General features: G+C 35.2%; 1 long non-coding RNA gene across 2 annotated transcripts in view; it reads left to right on the top strand.

The window, feature by feature from the left end:
* The first annotated feature begins 345 nt into the window (after positions 1-345).
* LOC135422150 (uncharacterized) overlaps positions 346-18941 on the top strand; it is a 40562-nt gene continuing 21966 nt past the window's right edge. For both annotated transcript variants that reach the window (XR_010434344.1, XR_010434345.1), the window contains exons 1-3: positions 346-10177; positions 14318-14416; positions 17556-17618. This is a non-coding gene — a long non-coding RNA (uncharacterized LOC135422150). The remainder of the gene's footprint in view (positions 10178-14317; positions 14417-17555; positions 17619-18941) is intronic.

Raw genomic sequence — 18941 nt, 5'->3', positions numbered from 1 at the left:
GATAAGGAAAATGCAAAGAATCAAATCTCCATACCCTGGAAAGATAGCATACAGATTTGATGCACTTCTTACTGTGGCTGAACCACTTAAGCTTTTCTCCACCAATACTTTTTCTCCAGGTAGTTGTACAAAAGCACATCTCCTCCAAAGGTATTTTGTAGTCTCTCACTGCAAGATTGTTTTTGTTCTGTACTTTATGACCATAATTCCCACTGTCATAATTCCTGTTTGATAAGATTGATTAGTGATATAAATACAATTTTTTACCCTTGAAAGTCACCTTTCACAAAACTCTTAAAAGTCCTAATCATCTGAGAGAATTATTATTACAGGAAGGACTTTCTTCTCCTGATCATAAGACATTTGAACTAATTTTTACTTTGTGTGAATTATATCCATGAAAGTAATAATAATAGCTAGAAATACTTTTTTATTCTTTTTCCTATCCACACTTCTGCCCTTCCCTGCAGGTGCCAGGGAAGATTCTATTGCATCCAGGGCATATAACATTGTATATTTTCTGAAAATTTAGAACTTTCAGAGAACTGAAATGAATTTTACATTAACGTATGTCAGATCATGACAAAAGAACATGTCCATATATTTTCTTGGACCAAGTCATTGTAAAAGGATCTGCTCTTAAGATCTGGATGCAGACTTCATTTAAATGTAATGGCACAATAAATAGAATTCCTAAGTTACAGTGTACACATCCTCTCAGGTGGATATTGGTTTGAGGAAAAAAGACTTTCCCTAGGCACAGGGAAATTGGTAGGACACTACCACATGAAGTACAAAAATGTCCTTCATTCTTTCTGAGACTCCAAGCACAGTCTTTTTCATATCTTGTTCCTTTCATTGCTGACTGTGTGAAAGTGGCCTCCATGAAATTTGAAGCAATTAAGTGAATGACTTAGCAAGAGAATGAGTGAAAAACACTGTAGTCAACATATCTACCAATGTGCCTCAGAGACAGTATGACAATATGAAAACTGAGAAAATAGAATTAATGTTCTGATATCAGTAATTACAGTTATCCTGTTCTTATAAGTAAAAACAATACTGTCCCCTAAAGTCTGCTCTTGAAGTTGACAGTTCACTGAGTGATCTGTTCAAGGTTATACAAAATGGTTTGGATCTCTAAGATTAGCATCCAATCTGTCCTATAATAGCTCTTTCAACAGAGTAAATAATGGAAGGTTTATCCCATGTTTTTTCTTCTCTAAACCTCTTCTGGGCTGTCCCAGCAGCCTAGAAGTTGTAACATGCAGTATCATTGCATGTCCCAGAGTACTTAACCCAGTTTATATACTAAATACATAACCTTGCCATTTGTCAGCTGTATAATTTGCTTTGAAAAAATATGCTGTCAAGATTATTTGTTTTTATTCAAATTCCTTCTAGAGTCATGTTAGGCAGCCTCATTGCTTTTTATGCAGGACTGGGAAAAAGCCTCATTTTTGACTTAGCAGCATGTTTTAATCACAGCAGCAGAGATTCTGGCCCTCTGGGCTTACTTAGATATTGTAAAAGAGTGCAGTTTCAAATCATGTCAGCTAATTTCTGTAAAATAGAAATTTAAAATACTACTTCAAAACCCACATACACAAAGATGAAGGTAGTCAAATAGTTTAGTCTAGAGGAATTATCTTCTTTGCTTATACCTCACTATTTTGCAACACATAGAAGCTTGCAATTTAAATAATTTTGCATTGCACCAGCTGGAAAAAACAATTACTGTTTAAATACTAGTAAGTGTCCAGGCTGATTTGGACCTGTCCTACACAGTGTAGAAAATGCATTAATAGGTATGTTTTTGCTTAAAACTATTTATAAATATGCATATATGTTTTCAATAGAGTTTGAATTTACATATTGCCACATCTCATGTTTACATATGGAGAAAAATTATTAATTTATATAGGCAATGATTATACCAATAGTTTTCTTTATTTCAAAGGTAATTCGAGCACTAACACTTTAATTGATGTACATTCTAGTTCTTAGAGTGCTCAGTTTGCAGTAGGCTAAATACCTGAACTGGAAGACTCCTTTATTCTTTATTTATTTCTCCTCTGCGTGTGCCGGGTGCCTTTTAATCTGTCCAAACGCTACGGAAAATTACCGGAACAAAAGCAAACCCTCAAATGAAATTGCTAATGCTGTTTTGTGAGGCTCCCTTTCTAGTTTTTGATTCACGAGATGATGGTGCAGTAACTGGGGAGCTCAAAGTAGCCGTGGAGGCCCCTCCACACGCCGCGTTCAGTCTGTGAGGAGCGCGAAGACGACTCCGAGGCATGAAAGGAAGTTTGCCTGCAGAAGTTCCTTCTCCCAGTGTAAATACATGCTTGATAGCGCATCAAAGATGAGATCTTTGTAATTCTTACAGTATATTTAATGTATAATTCATATGGAAGGGACGCTTGATTTGTAGTTGTAAAGTTTTGTATACTTTTCAGTCTGTTTGTTTTTATATTTCCCCCCTAAGGCTAAGAATCTCTCCACAATGGACAACGTCTTGTAAATAATTAATACCTACATGATTGAATGATGTGCTTTATTTGCATTTTCAAGATTTTTTCCTACATAAAACAGTAATAAAAATGCAAGTCAAAATTTTAATTTTTAATAAAAAAACCATAAGCCTTAGAAAACTGATTAAAAATACTTTTATGTTATCCCTAATCACCCCGCTAAATGGAATGCCTGTGATTAGCCTCATTAAGAATTTTATACTGTGAAGATTTTATTAAAAGCAATATATGAAAATTACTTGGATTAATGTGTTAATCTGCCTCTTTAAAATGCTAATATCCATTTTATGCACATTAAATCTCAGTATGTGTTTTCTTTGATGCATGCAGTTCCTATCAATTAAATATAAAAAATTAGGCTAGTTGCAGGACTTATTAAATTACTGCAACCTTTTTTAAATAACTTTTACCCTTCTACTAACATTATAATCAGCTGTTTATGGTTACCATAATTTGAAGTAGGGGGAGGGCAGGCACAATCATTTTCTGTACAGTAGAAGATTTACTTTCAGCCAACATCTGTCAAAGCACAAAAAGAAGGCAAAGTGTGAGATTTTGCTTCACCTACTTTGGACTGTAGGGATGGGCAACTGTGTTTTCATTTGGGTTTTGTCACTTTTAGAACTTACATCAAACATATACAATAAATCGTTGTATCTGAATAACCAGTGTCTAGCATGGAAAGTTAATTTTACAGCTTTTAACCAATCTCAGTGAAGGATTTAATTGATATTTTTAATGGAGCTGTGAATCAATGCTGCAAAAAGGATTGTCTCTTGAGAACGAGGATATAATACATTTCATTTTTTAATTTACTTTTTTATTTGTCATTTTCTTCAAAGGATTTTATAGACTGTGGATTTCCACTGTTTGCAAACAGGCTATGTTTCTTCATAAGCATATGTAAAGTATTCAGAGAGATAAGTAATTTATTAAAATCTACCTAATTTGCCGTGATATATTAAATCTCTGCTTCAGTGATCACAGACCATTTCATTTAGAGAATTAGGCATTCCCTCTTTGTGTGATTAAAGCTCTGGAAAATGAGTTCTTTGCTCCTATTTGTGAACATTCAAAGCCTGCTAATGGCAAGAAGATGGAATAGATTATGAGACAATTCATTACAGTTCAACAGAAAAAAAACCCTGCTATAATGCAGAAATGCAAGTATGAATATCTGCATATAGTTTGAACCATCTGTGCTCTAATGGCTTCAGTAATGGCTCTTCGTCTTCAGTAGGCTTTGAAATGACATCCATACAATATTAATTTGTTGATGTACATTATGAGGCCAATGGAATGAATATATTCTGACCACAGAAATCTCTGAATTCCAACATGATCCGCTGGTTGACTCCATTTTAGGACCTACCATCTTCAGTAGTACTTCTCATCCAGGCTTTGCCAATCCTCACAGCATTTCATTCCTCTGGAACTTTTAGGAGACCACAGACAGCTGCATTCCTAAACCCCTCCATTCTTCAGTTAATGGCCATATGTTTGTTGTCATTTGGGCTGGCGCTTAGTTCATCATTTTGGCCACTATTTCTAGCTTTTTTTGGCTCTGTGCATCTATATTGTCAATAAGACTGTTATTATACATTACAATAATTTGAAACAGCCAGATTCAACACTGAGATTAACTGAGTGGCTTTTGAGAAATTTGGTTGTGGTATTCTATCAGGAGGTTCTTATTATTCTTCTAATACTTTGCAAACCAAACTAAATATCCTGCACATAAACAAAGAAGCAAATTGTATTGAGTTTTCGTGTGTTACTGTTTACTGACTTGCAGGAGAACTATGTTAACTGGTGCTTGTTTTCTTCTGAAATAAACCATGTGGTAAAATTAGAAAATCAGTGATGTTCATCTCACTTAAACATTTACAGTAACACCCTTAGCACTTAATCTTCGCCATCTGAAGCTGAAAACTTAGAAACCAAGCATTCATATATTCATTAAACACAGACCTCTTCATATATTCAGTCAGTTACTGCAAAATATTCCAGTTGACATTTGGTTACATTGTGTTAACTGTTCTCAGTGACTCCAACATTAACATGTATAATTTGCCTCAGGTTCCTAGACATATTTCTTTGTAAGGCTCACTGTTACTCAGTTTTGGATTTTAAAAAATAATCTTGATTTCTGTTCATGTTTATTGCTAAAGCAGATACAGTATTCAGCAAGGATTTTCCCGACAGATGGATTGTATTATCTTATGCAACATAAACATGCGATCATACCAGAAAGTTTTGTTCTTACATTAAGTAGTCTGTATTTCCAGTATGCTCTTAAATCTTAAGTCTAAATGCTACACTGTGCAGGGCAAGTGGAAAATGTAACATAGTACTGTTTTGGCTAGATTTCAGCAATGAATAGCTTGAAGAAATCTTATGTCTAGGTACTCTTTAGACTAAGGTACAAAGGAGCCATGTTAATGTTGGGTACTACCGTGCTTTAAAATGTTACTCAATTAATATTAATTTTTGTGGCATAGATAATTTTTTTCTATGGCATAACTTGGTCTCAACAGTGGTCCTGCATAAGATGAAATGGCAGTGTCAAATGATCAGTTTTATTTTATATCTTTTCCCATTTATTATTAGAGCTTATAGCTTTACTATGATTATCTTCTGATGTCGTAAATAATAGCTGGTATTCTCCAGGTGTCCCAGTATGTTTATCAAGGTGGAAACATTTTTAGGTCAAAAAAACTTAATCTGTTTTAAATGTTGCATTTAACCATTTATAACCTTAACCTAGGGATGGAAGTTACAAGAGTAAATACATCATGAACCAGGTAACATCTCTGTGAAGTCAATCAATCTTTCTGTAGAGTAAGTCATAGCTTATCTCATATCATGATTATAAGAGTAGATATAACATAAATTTCCACCAAGTTTTGTGAAGCTGTTGACAAAACATAGCTATGTTTCTCTTAACAGTGTGGTTTGCTCAGGTAACTTTTCTGTAGATTTCATTGGTAAACAATTTTTTGTGATTTATTCCTGGGTTGGGTTGTTGGTTTGGTTTTTGTTTTTGGTTTTTTTATGTTAAACTGAAATTATTTTAAGAGTAAGAAAACAAACTGATAGATGAAACAAGACCAGTCTCAAACTGAAATTATCCTCCTCATGACCTTTGTTCATGAATTCTTAACACATTCTAGATTTTCAAAGCAACTGTTTTCCCTGACCTGTGAGAAATAGGGATATAAACCTGTAACCTCTGTCTGCACCCATTCTCTGTGTTAAAATATATCTTACTTCAGTAGTCAAACATCAGTAGCTGCAACTGTGCAAGACAGGTCTTGCACATGATCTAGCAATGATTTGTTTAACATTTTTGTGGATTTGGAAAAATAATCTATTTTCTATTTATACAAACTGTCATTCTTGTTGGATGCAAAAATATTTCCTTACATATTAAAGATGCAAGAACTGAACCGTCCTTGAAAAACCATTGGAAAAATGTGATCCTACTCTACAACAAAAAAAAAAATCAATCAAGTGAAGTTTCTTTTGCTTGAAGAACTGTTACCAACCAGTAATAATTCTGATTACCCACTCGTAAGTATAAATAGCTACAATAGCTGATAGCCTTTGAATTCAATGATAATGAAAACCAGAAAGTGTTCTACCATATATAGGGCAATTTTCCCAAAGAAAGGAAAGGAGGAGACACCAATCAGCCTCTGATTCCAAACACACAGTACATGAACAGTAATTAAACATGGCAAACTTAAGAAGAGAACATCAGAAAATCTTACAGGAAATCTTTTTACTTTTTGAAAACATTTCTTAACCTTCTTCCCTCTGCAATAAGCAGTTATTGTAGTGTACGAAAATCAGGCCCATTTGGAAACTTTCCAATAGGTTGGTATTGTCAATGGTATAATTTACATCTTAGATGAAATGCACAAAAATGGATCTATTTATAAAGCAGTATCAGTCGTGTATCAGCATACAGTAAATATAACCTGAGCAACAATAGATATGGGGAAATTTTTTATCTATAGTTAAGGCAAACAAGTTAGTGTAACTTGTAATTTGTTTTAGAATGGAATTTACAGTTATTTACTCAAAAGTCTGTGATAACAGAGATCTTCACAGAAGTTTGTGAAAGTAATGTGGGATTACATTTCCACTCACAACATAAGGCAAATAGAATAGTGGCCTGTAACATAGGCCCTGTACAGCTATTGATGGATCCTACAACAGCGTATGTTGTGAAAAGCACTGACTGGGGTAGCTTTGTTAATCTCAGTATTTCTCTGAGTTGGCCTGTTCAGGGAGAGCACAGAAGTTGGCTGTTAGGAAGTCTGTAGAGTGTGAGACGTGCTGTTTCTCCATTTTCATCCTTCTCTGGAGGACTGTCTCCCTACAGCAGGGAAGTGGGAGAAAGACTTTTCTACTAATGGTGAGTTTTGTTTTTAAAATCAATGTACAAAAAGGCTTTGGGCAAAATTAGATGCTGTAAGTCAAAATAGTTTTTGTGTTTCACTTGCACTGCAGTAAGCAGGAAGTCCATATTTGATCAGGCCCATAACCTTAATTCTTGTTCATTGTAAATTTTGGTGAGCTGCTCTGGTGACAGAAAAAAAACAGAGCACAGAAAGATGTGGAGCAAAGAGATTACGCCCTCAGAATTAGTTTGTACTTAAGAGGGCAGCAGATTGGGTTATTTCCATATTGTGACTGTAGATATTGTCTCTTAGAATTTCTTTCCTGTTGCACTCAGTGGGTTCCAGATATTTTCTTTGTAACTGGAGGGCACTGCTTCAAAAATCACAGTATCACAGAAAAGCTGAGTTTGGAGAGGTGACTCTGGAGGTTACCTTGCCCAACCCCACCAGTTCTCCAAAAGTTTCCTTCCCTCCCAACAGAAAGAACCCTTGGAAAGGTACCAAATAAAAGCATTTGTTAATTTGGTGACAGAGAGGCTTTTTATTCAAAAGAGAGTTGAAATTACACAGCCGTTTTCTGGAAGCTTCCCTTCTGTCTTCGTTCTTACCATGTGAAGAAATGAGGCTTTACAATTAAAGAGGGAAGAGGCATAACTACTTGTGACTGTTCTGTTGGATTTAAGCTGATTCCTACACATCTGGGAGAAAGCAGAAAGGATGAACAATCTTTTCATAAGGTTTCCCACTTCTGCTGAGGCACATTGAGGAAAATCCCTGTAACCACAGACCACCTGGACACAGCCCCTGCCCTGCCCAGGTCTGGAGGCAGCAGGAACAGCCTGGACAGAAAAAGCAAGGGTAGGACTTGTGAGATTAAAGAGCTGTGTCTACCCTAGAGTAAATTCAGTGGCTGCAAAGGATTTGGTGTTTTTGAGTGCCTGAGAGGAATATGGTCTCCTTCTTGGGGTTGCTGTGTGTCAGTGAGGAAATGGAGGGAAAATGTGGGTCTTATGTGGAAGAAGTCACATGGGACATATCCTGGGAGACAAGGAAGGAGAAAAAGTAAGATGAGGAAATAGAAAATAGAGAATTAAACATTGTAACAAAACAGGTGTCCTGTACAAAGAGCTTTCCCACTGAGCTTCTCCTCAGCACCTGTAACAGGCCTGGTTTCAGATAGAGTGGAGGGAGGGCCCAGGTGGGGATCCTGGAGAGACGCAGGCAGGAGTTGGTGTGAGTCTGACTTTTGTCTTTGTTCATTTGCCTGTTTTAGTATTGAGCCTGATTTCCTAAAGCTTTTACATTAGAAAAAAGGAGGTGTTCATAAACCTGTACAGCATTTTTGCCTTGGAAGGACGCTTCCCAGGGTTTTAATAGCAGCAAGTCTGTCACATACAGGTTATTTTGTACAAAGGGAAGAGAAAGGACACTGAACTTCCCAGTCTGTTTGGCTGTCCCTCCAGGGTGACCCTGATGAACCACATCTTCTACTGTCCATTTGATATCAAACTCAGGATACAAGTGAGTAGGCAAATGAACTGGAAGTTGAGTCCTGGCATGCAACTCATGAAAGGCACAGAGACGGGAAAACGTCGAGGGGAGGAAAAGGGGGTGGTGGAAACCAACAGTTTGGTTTCACCTGGAGTTCAGTCCTGTCAAAACACAGGAATAAAACAGCATGATGCTTCTCAGGCTTAGGTTAAAAGGCAAAAAACCCCCAACCAAATAACAAAAAAAAGCCCACCCCACCCAGTAATTTGTAAAACATCAGAAATTATGGGATCATGAGGTAATCTCAAGTAATCCCTTTTGGTAAAATGTCTGGTCTGCTTTTTTTTTACTATGCTTTTTATGATTAATTTTCCTTGTAAAGTAGTACTGTTGATACCAGTTACACACATGCTCTCTGAGTATTAACATGAAAATGTAAGTTCATTTCAGGAACTGCTGGAGGGTGGATGTTATTCACATTTTATAATCCTTGTTTATGTTATGCCTTGTCTATTAAGTAAAATAGTTTAAGTGCACTAAGTGAAATGGGAGATTTATATTTTAAGGTGGGGTTATGTTTAGAGAAATAGTTGTTATCTACATCACTGAGAAATGCACAGTGCATTTTCTTTGGGCTTAAAGCCAGACGAGACATTCATAATAAGTTATTCTGACTCCCTAACAAAGGCTCTTGAATTCAGTTACCTGCCTGAATTATTGAAGGATCTCAGGACACTTGAGGAGGAAGGTCTGCAGTCACTTTCTCACATTGTTACTGCAGTTTAACATCCAGTGTATTTTACTCTCAAGCTTGAAGCTTAAATGTAACGTGAAGGTTTGTCTGATTTGGTTGCCATTATTTGACATCCTTCGCTTGAAATTATGATTCTACCCAAATTTGCTAAAAATTCACCTTAGGCCTAACCACTTCATTTTGTGAAACAGATATCAAGACTAAATCTAGTTTTGTGTGTTTATTACAAGTGTTATTGTCCTCCTTGACTAGTTTTGGTGTGAAAATATTTTCAGTGCTACTTCTCTACTTACACCAATCTGATAATTTTGAAAATTAAATATAAATTTGAGAGGAAAATCAATTAGTTGCATATTAAATTATATATGTTATATAATACTTTAATAAAAAAATCATCATCGTGTAATATAGTGAGACACACTTGGAAAAAGTACTACTTTATGTCTGACTTTTTCTCCTTTATTAGCATGCCTGGGTTTAGCATTTGCTGGAAAGGGAAATGCATGGCAAACTTTTGTATTCTGACTGATTCAAAATTTGATACACAATATAGTACAGCAGTTTATTCTTAAATATGAATTTATTATTAAACATAATATCATTATGCATATTAAAATCACTAATAAATACTTTGCTATTTACATCAATTTTTATATTAATCCATGCTGTGGTTTTAGGGTGTTAAATTATTGCATTTATAAATCGTTTATTCAAGGAAGAATTATTTATCAAAATATAATTGTGGAAAAAATAATCTTTTTGAGATTGGTTTCTCACAAATCCTATGACAGCAAACTAGAGGAATATAATTGTCCTTCTCTTTCATTTCTCAACAGCTTTGAGACTGTAGTTTGTTATTTTACCTTGCAGCATTTTTCTAGTGTATACACCAGATATTTCCTCAGCACGCTGCCTGGAGAAGGAAGTGGGAATTTAAAAATGAAACCTTCCATTTTACAAAATTGATATAGACCACCCAGTAAAGTCAGGTAAGTACTGCAAGTACCCACTTCATGTCATTACATTATGGATCAGAATGCACAAGGTACCACTTGTGGGTGAAAGTTGCCCCCTACTGTCCCATATGACACTTGCATACAGAATTGTAATTCACAACATTTGAGATTCGTCTACTCTTTCTTTAAAGGACATGTTGTAATTCTAAATTTTAGAATTTCATATGGGTGTATGGTGCATACAAAATCAGATGTTACAGGAAGAAAATGAGCTCAAAGACTGCACTCATAAATGCCTGTTCTTGTTAAATACTAAAATTAATTGATCTGTTTAGTTTTATTTAGACCTATACCTGAGTGTGAAGCAGATTTTGCCTTTAATAACTATATGATATATATTATTGAAAGAATTATATTGAAATGGCCTTATTGTTTTTATTCTTTGTTCTTTGCAATGGAAATTTCATGGGTTTCTACACAGTGGGACTCTACCATTTAATGTCACAGTGCTGAATAAAAGGTGAAAAGCCAGTTAAGGAGGAGAAAATAGAGATTACAGACACAAGGAAAGAAATGTGTAACTAACAAAAACGTTACTGAGATAATACTTAGTGTTTCATTCCATATATGTAAAATGTAATTTCGAGGTAATGTCTATCCATGGTAGTGTTATGAACCTTTAAAGGGATTATGTTTAAAATATTTGTTTTCAGGGTCTATTTAGTTGCTGCAGACTACTCCTTTTGGACCTCTTATTTCAATTGTACAATAATTGCAGATTATCATTCCATTTGAGAAATATTTTTGTTTATACAAATAGCTGTAGACATTAAGAAAGAAACAAATCTACAAGTTCTTAATTTTTTTCCACCTTTTCAGAATACTGTAAATTCCCTTTTTGCTAATCCCTTAAATAGTAGTAGTTAGTTCAGCTGAACTACCTATGGATGCTTTATAAGAATTTGTCAGCAGAGCAAATTAGCAGCTCAAAATCCTTACATGCATAAATAATTTAAAGACTGAGGAGAAATTAATCACAAACGCCAAACCTCTGGGAAGCTTGTAAAGCATTGTCCTAGTCACAATGTAAGTCTCTGTCCCTATTTACACTGCACAAATGGTACTTGAAAACAGCTACAGTGGTAACAAAACAATTGCCAGTGTTTATGCTTTCAAATTATGTCTGTCAGAACAATTTGCATGTACGGATCTTAAATGATTCAGTAACAAATGCCAAACATAACTTTGTAACAGTAGACAACTGGTATTACACTGATATTATTAACATTTATTACATTATTATTTTTAAGTTTTAGATACCAGTTTTGTTGGATATTTTTATGAAATTGCAGCGTTTTTTCAAATCCAATCTTTGATTTGCAATTTCCAACAAGGAATCCTTAAAGCATTTTACAAACTGTGTAGCGTGCAGAAATCATTTTGAAAAGAGAAACAGTAGGGAAAAAAAACTGCCTGGAGGCAGTTGGTGGGAGTTGAGGATCTGTCAATGGCAAAGTGGCAACACAACTGTACAAGGACTGAGATTGCAGGGATAATGGTGTGTTTTTGAAGGCAACACACATTCTTTTCCTCGGTCTAGTACCTGTTGCTCCTGTCGGTACTACTTAACTTCTGTAGAGAACCCATTTCTCTTTCTGAGGATTCATTGGCAGTGTCAGGGAGATATCAACCAGGAGGCAGCTTCTGCTTGGATGTTGTGCTAAGTGTTTAAGCTTTACATGCCTAAGGGGGACAACAGGAAAAGCTTAAGGAGCAGAAATCCATGGAGGCTTAAATACTTAGAAGTATTAGAAGCCACTTGTGGCTCAGAAATGCCCTGAGCAGAGAAAGGGTAGAGGGTGAAAGAGTGTTAGGAGGATGTGTTACTTATTCTTTCCCTGCTGTTGTTATTTAGGCACTCTTAGTGACTTCACAATATAAATTATAAATCATTTATAGCAGAACATGAAGTTAAGCCTCCTGGTTTTTAGGCCTCCTTCTTCATTGCTCAGAAGAGCTCTTAGTATATAATGTGTTCAGCACAGTCCTACTTGGGGCAACAGTACAGCAGACACTTTTTCCACAGAGTGGAAAAAGAACAGAAAGAAATTGGGAACTGACATTATGAAAGCTGAAGTGCAATACAGGTCCTGTATTCTAACAGCTCGAGTTCTCTGTTCTTGAATTTCTTGCAGTCCAGAGGTCGTGACCTGTACACAGTCTGAAGTTCGGGGTCACAGTGGAACTTAACTATTCTGTAACCCAGTGATCAAATTATCACTCTGTGGTTTGCTGACTTGCCACTCTCTCTGTTATTCAGCCACTATTATCATTTCAAGAATTTAGTGTTTACTACAGTTTAATATATCTGAAAATACATACTTGAACAAGCAACCACTGTGTTGCACAAGTTTGAACTTCCTCTCATCCAAACTGTGATGTGGTCCCAAAATGTGCAGTTTATCCCAAACATGCCTTGTAAATTTATCTGTGTTAAATTTACAAACAAAACCAACAACAGAACCGTCATATTTATAAGGATCCACAAACAGAGTCAGATCAAGTAACAGATCTGAGTCAGTATTTCTGAAAGAATGTAGAATGATCAACCTAAAAGGCAGACATCTGGCAGTATTGCAGATGTCTTTCTCAGAAAAAGAAGGAAAAAAAAGAAAAAAGTACTTTAATCCTAGAAAGTTAAAGAGAAGTTGACCAGATAGTTGAAGAGGAGTTATTTCCAAAGTTGTAGGGTTTTGCTTTTTGCAACATTTACTGTTGTAGGTCAGATTTTATCATATGTGTGAATCACAAAGTCGCTCTTTGATTTCACTTTTATATTGTCACCTTTACATCAAATGTTATTGAGTTCATTGCTCTTCTTGTGGCACCAGCATTGTTACCAGCGTGTGTTATCTTGTCTGTATCTACTGTGTTCCTGTTGATCAAAGTGCCCAGAAGTGAAACTCTACCATTAGTTTTGTATAAAGCTCTGGATATTTGGCACAACAGGTTGTATAAATTTAAAAGCATGTACTAATATGCAGCATAAATGCAAGTGTGATATAGAATATTGACTTTTGTGTTTTCCTCTATATTTTCACCCTGTAGATTTTCAACCTTAACATATGCCTTAGCTGCTATAGCACAGAACCTGACTAAATTCTTCTATTGATTGTGCCTTGGATCAGCATAAAAGCAGCAACAAACAGAGATATTACACTGGGCAATCTGAAGTATCCCAGAGAAAAGGCTGTTTTTTCCTTTCTTTTCAAATGTATGGCAAGGCAAAAATCCATCTGTCAAAGTAATAACAAGGTCCTGTTTAAAGAAACAAATTTCTAGTTGTGTCAATACATTTACTGTAGTTTCCTATTAAACCTTGTTGCAATTTATTTCCTTCTGCTCTAGATGCAACATATTTGACTGAAAAGTAGTTGCAATAATGTGAAGTTTTCTGGAAAGTCATGAATACCTTATGTGAGTGGAAATGTGTTCAGTTGCCTGTTGCTCCACAGCCATTAATCTGATGAATAAAGAGTTTGCACATGGGTTCACTCAGAGAGTTAACATCTGATTTTACGTGGAAATGTTTAAAAGAAAAAGTACAGCATAGCCTGAAGCCTGTTAGATAGACTTTTAGAGATTTATTTAATGCAGTTTCTTGCTTTTGTTCCTATTGTCTACTTAGAAAAGAATGTTGTTTTGAAATGTAAAATGAAATAAGGGGAAACAATTCAAACAGCATTTCTACTGGACAAAAAAATCCTTTACCTCAAACACATACAAAACCTGTCAGTTCTCATTACTCATCTGTTGTTCTACTATTTCATTATCATCTACATTAAATCAGATGATTCCCCACCTTTACACCGGTGCTTTGGAGATAAAATAAAGGGGCAGGAACTATCTTCATTTATCAGCATCAAATAGTATCAACATTTGTACTGGGATAGTATTTAGAACAAATAGAATTAGTAGCAGTTATTTCTCTCTGTGGAGATAAATGCTTGATGCAGGAGCTACTTAGTCTTAAGTTACAGGGCAATACTGCATCTCTTCTTGATCAGAAAGGGATTCCTGGTGAATTCAGGAAATCTTCAAACATGATGTGTGTCCCTGTTTGCTGCTTCTCTTATTGTTTTTGAATTTATTGACTCTGTTTACCTATTACAGAGCACTGGATATGGATGATTGGAGTAATACTTGACTGGAATTTCCCCTGCTTCTTCCTATAATGTTTTTAGTGACACTGAAGAGACTTGGGACTTGAAGGTAACTCTCATGCAGTCAGAAATTGCATTGCTTTGATAAAGAGCATGTCATATTGTGTTCATATTGTGTACTTGCCTCTAAAAGCAAGACTAGGTGTGCCACTGGAAAATATTTTTGTCTTCTCCAAATTGTTTATTGAAGATGCTCTTTGCCTCATTTTTTTTTAATCTAATTTTAGAATATTTTTTGACTTGAAGTGGTAAATTGTCTAAAAGCAAGTTCATTTTGATACAAAAAAACTGCGTGTATTAATCTCTTCTGTGTCCAGTGTCACTGGTCTAAAATCTGATGCTTGCTCATTTCTAAGAGAATTCAATTCCTTAATACAGTTGTAAATACAAAAGTTTTGGTTTTGTTTTGTTTTCTCATTGTTGTTGCTGCTGCTGCTGTTTTTTAGAGTTAAATATGCTAATTCCTACAGATTTTCTAGTGAGAAGTAGCTGGGAACTATGCTCAAATGGCAGCTGAGTGTCCTTAGATTATAAACATAATATTCATAATCTGACCTGTGCTCCATCAAAGAGCCCAGCTGGCCCACGTGCCCTGCAGGATAGGCCAGGACTATTTAGATAGTTCATGACCAAATACAGAGAGCCAAAGGCAAGAAAATGAAAGCTTATTTCTTTATTTTTAGCTGCTCCTACAGATAGCAAATATTTACTATACACGAAAGTCTCACACCCTTCAGACACCACTTGGAATGTTTGGCTGTGACTTGTCTTCTAAGAAGATTCCATAGGAAGCTTTCCTTTTCTTGCCAAATCTTCCTGTATTGGAACAAAGCTTGTTTCAGAGCAGGCTTTGCCTTCATTAAGCTTGGTTATTAACTTTGGAAGATTACAAAAAGATACAGGCTGTGTAAAAAAGGGGCTTTGTTGGCCTGCTGGAGGGTGAAAAATAGAGCCACAGACTGAATAAGAGTGGAGAGTAAAATCAAACTGTGAAATGAAATGTTGGTAGGGGAAAGGCCTCTAAGAGCTGCAGTCCCATGTTATAGTGCAATCTTTTAATAAGATGATGTCTCCAAAAGTGAGTTATTCCAAATGGGTCATCATTGAATTGAGATGAAATTAATCCTATTATAGTTCTTTACCTTGTGTCTGAGAGATATAGCAATAGGTACATATGCTCAGGATGTATTTTTTAAATGGGATATTGACACTTATCAGCTGCCTGAGAAAGCTTCTATCTCTGCTCCCTTGATTGATAGGAAAATATGCTGCTTGCAGATCATACCCTGTTCTAGTCTGACACTGAATTTCCTTAAACTTGGCTTTCCAGAAATTAAATGCTCTCGAATGGATAAAACCAGTGTATTTAAGGAGCATTTTGATGAAGTAAATTCTTTAACATCCTGATGTATATTGACCAGAACAATGGAGGCATATATGCCCTGGAGTTAATGCATGGATGTGTGTGGCAGATGCAAGGCCTGCATATGGATGTTAAAATCCACATCAAGGCTTGTATCAACTCAGCATGATACAGCAATTGAGAATGGCTGTTTGTAGAGCTCTGGTCAGCATTAGTAAAAAAAGAAAGCAGGGTTTGCATTCCACAGTGGTGGTGTAAGTCAGCCTGTGTAAACCTTCCTTCATGTGGGTGCACATCATTCTTCAGGCACATCCTTGGTTTAGACTAACTGTGACTCACATGGATAATGTGTTAATCTGACAGCTAATGTTGCTAAAAAATGGATTAACTACTATGTACACGACAGAAAATATCTATCAAAAAGCATGATTTTGCTTTTCAAATACTCTGTTCCAGTGCACTCCTCCTTTGTTCAAGGGGGTGATCTGCTCATCAAAAATGGTTTATACTTGCTTTTACTTCTGGAAGAAAGGTGGCTTCTTATTGCCATTTTTATTAGAAAACTTTTTGAGTTTTTTTCTCCCTGGTAATTTTTGTTGACATTTTCATATAATCACAGTTAACTATCTTGCCCACAAAGCTATTGAGGATGCAAAACCATCTGTGAACCATGGCTTGCAGCTAAATACTTCCCAAATGAGGATTAGCAGCCTCTGTTTTGTTTTGTTGTTTATTTTTTTTCCCAGTTAAAAAAATGCATGTGTCCTTAAAGAGAGGATGGATTTCGATTAATTGAAAATTATTAGCTTGGTCTGTAATTAAATGTGAAAATAATTAAATCTTACTTTCAGAAGACACTAACTTTCTGCAGCGTATTCTTCCTAATAGGCTCTGAAGTAATGTGTCAAGAATCTCACAAAACACATTATAAAATAGGAATGGGGTAAAGGTCATTCCACCTGCTGTGGCCGTACTAAAACTACTCTTGTTGATCCAACTGAAATATATAAAAAAGGTAGTTTAGGGCAGAAGGTTGATAACAGTACTGAGATATTTACCTTGTATTCTTGGAAGCAGCAGTATAGATAACTACAAATAGTCACTGAAAAGAGTGAATGTAATTAAAGAGATTTAATTGACAAAAAGAGATTTGTCTTCATGACTAACATTCAAAACTTTCATCTTCTAGAGCTATTAAAAAAAAAAAAGAAGGTTTCTGAGGTTTATAATTTATCTATATTTATCATATAGATAAATTATAAAACTCAGAATCTGTTATACAAAGTATTGGAGGTAGCTGTTGCAACACTTTTATTTTATTGCAATTGCTTCTGTTGCAGTAGTTTCTGAAGTGAAAATAAATCCCAGCTTAAATTTTCTGTTATCTTTTCCGGTAAATACTGCAGTGTGTTGGTTGGCATTTTGGCTATCAGAAGCTTTCTTGCACAAGGCTGTGCACATCCATGTGTTTGGAAATTTGCTTAAGTATTCACTGCCAAGCAGGGTTTTTTCCTCTTCAATAGTGATCAGATATTAGTTTGACTGTGTGTGGAAATGTGCAGTAAATCAGTGATGGATTTTTCCACATGTCTTGCATAAAATCCAAAAGTGGTTTATCTAATGTAAGCCAGAACAGCAGAAAACAAATTATAAAGTCATATATTAAAAAAGGCCTTAGCAGAGTTATGAAATAAATAGATAACATAACATGTGGATCTTAATAAAATGAACTGTTTTAGTTAGAGGATTCTTTTATTTGGCTAATGAATTTCTCGAAACAGGAGATTGTCTTGTTACACCTAATTATGTAACATTTTTGCTCCAGGGTTTAAATGCTGCAAATAAGTGATTCAGTCTGGGGGTCAACAAGTACCCAAAGATGCTGCAGGTAAATCCAGTTTCCTTACTTTTCATATGTGGTCCATGTCCTGACAAAGCTCAAATAACTGCTCTGAAGCACTGGAGCTCTAAGGGGAGTTGTCTGAACTATGTTGTGCCGGTTTAAATATATTGATTCTGTCACCACAGGACACATCTAACCTATTTTATTCATTTTCTCTCTGCTCATTTCTGTATTCATCTTTATAAAGAGAGAGAGTTAAATAGATCTCTTGATGTTAAACAGTATCTACATCTATTAGACAGTATTGTATAAGTGATTACAGATTAAACCAATAAATAGCTTGCACAGGAATTTGTTGGGCATTTTTTGGACAGGTTAGCTTTTAAAAGCAACTTGATTTTATTTTAATCAAGTAGAATCTGAAAAATTGTATTTAAATAGAACACATAGACATCTTTGATATTTCATACAATATAGCTTGGAGCATAGTTCAGCATCTGGATAGACTAAATTTAATGTAATTCATCTGTACAGACTGCTTTTTCTTGAGTTACAAAAAAAGAAATCATATGTCAAAATTACCAGATACCTCTGTCTTATGACTGAATAAAGAAATTAAATAAGCTAAAAAGAGGTATTATCAATCATTTAGGGAAATTTTCTGAGTGATGAGAAAATAACTTTTAGCTCCTCGATTTTTAAAAAACCCATGTCCCTATAGACAATTTTGTCTTTTATAAATGGCTACAAAAAAGTTGGTTCCAAAACAAGGCAAATTAACAAAATTTAGCTGCAAATCAGTATGGTATATTCTTAACCTTAAGTACACTTACAGTCCAAGTTCAACTGAAATAAACAATTTATAATAAATCAGATATATCGTATTTATCTTCTGATAATCCATTACCATGCAATAACCCTAGATATTCCCAAGAGCTTTTAGTATTAACATAACATGTTAATTGAATCAGCAAATAATTTTCAATCTGAAAATCATCTTCATGGCAATTACTGATATTAAATATACAATTTATATGAAATGCAAAGCATGTGTAATTGACCCAACGAAACAGTAGTTTGAATTCTAGTTTATATTCAACTTCTATGTTTATATTCAGTGTATGTGTATTGAACCTGGAAATACTGGCTGCTTCAAACTGGGATACCTGTCCCATTACTACATAAGATGACGTGAACTGGTAATTGTAAAACTTCACTGCACAATCAGAAATTCACTTTCATGAACATGTGCTAAAAAAATTATTTTTTGACGATTGTGCTTGTAAAACTGTGAGTTTCACACATGCTCACCAGAAGTTAACCTCAGTCTCAAAATAAACTCCTGTACCTATTCATTTCACATAAATT

Source organism: Pseudopipra pipra, chromosome 14, assembly GCF_036250125.1.
Source record: "Pseudopipra pipra isolate bDixPip1 chromosome 14, bDixPip1.hap1, whole genome shotgun sequence".
In the NCBI taxonomy this organism is placed as follows: domain Eukaryota; kingdom Metazoa; phylum Chordata; class Aves; order Passeriformes; family Pipridae; genus Pseudopipra; species Pseudopipra pipra.
The sequence above is the reverse complement of the archived record's forward strand: the minus strand, read 5'-3'. Positions and strand labels throughout refer to the sequence as shown.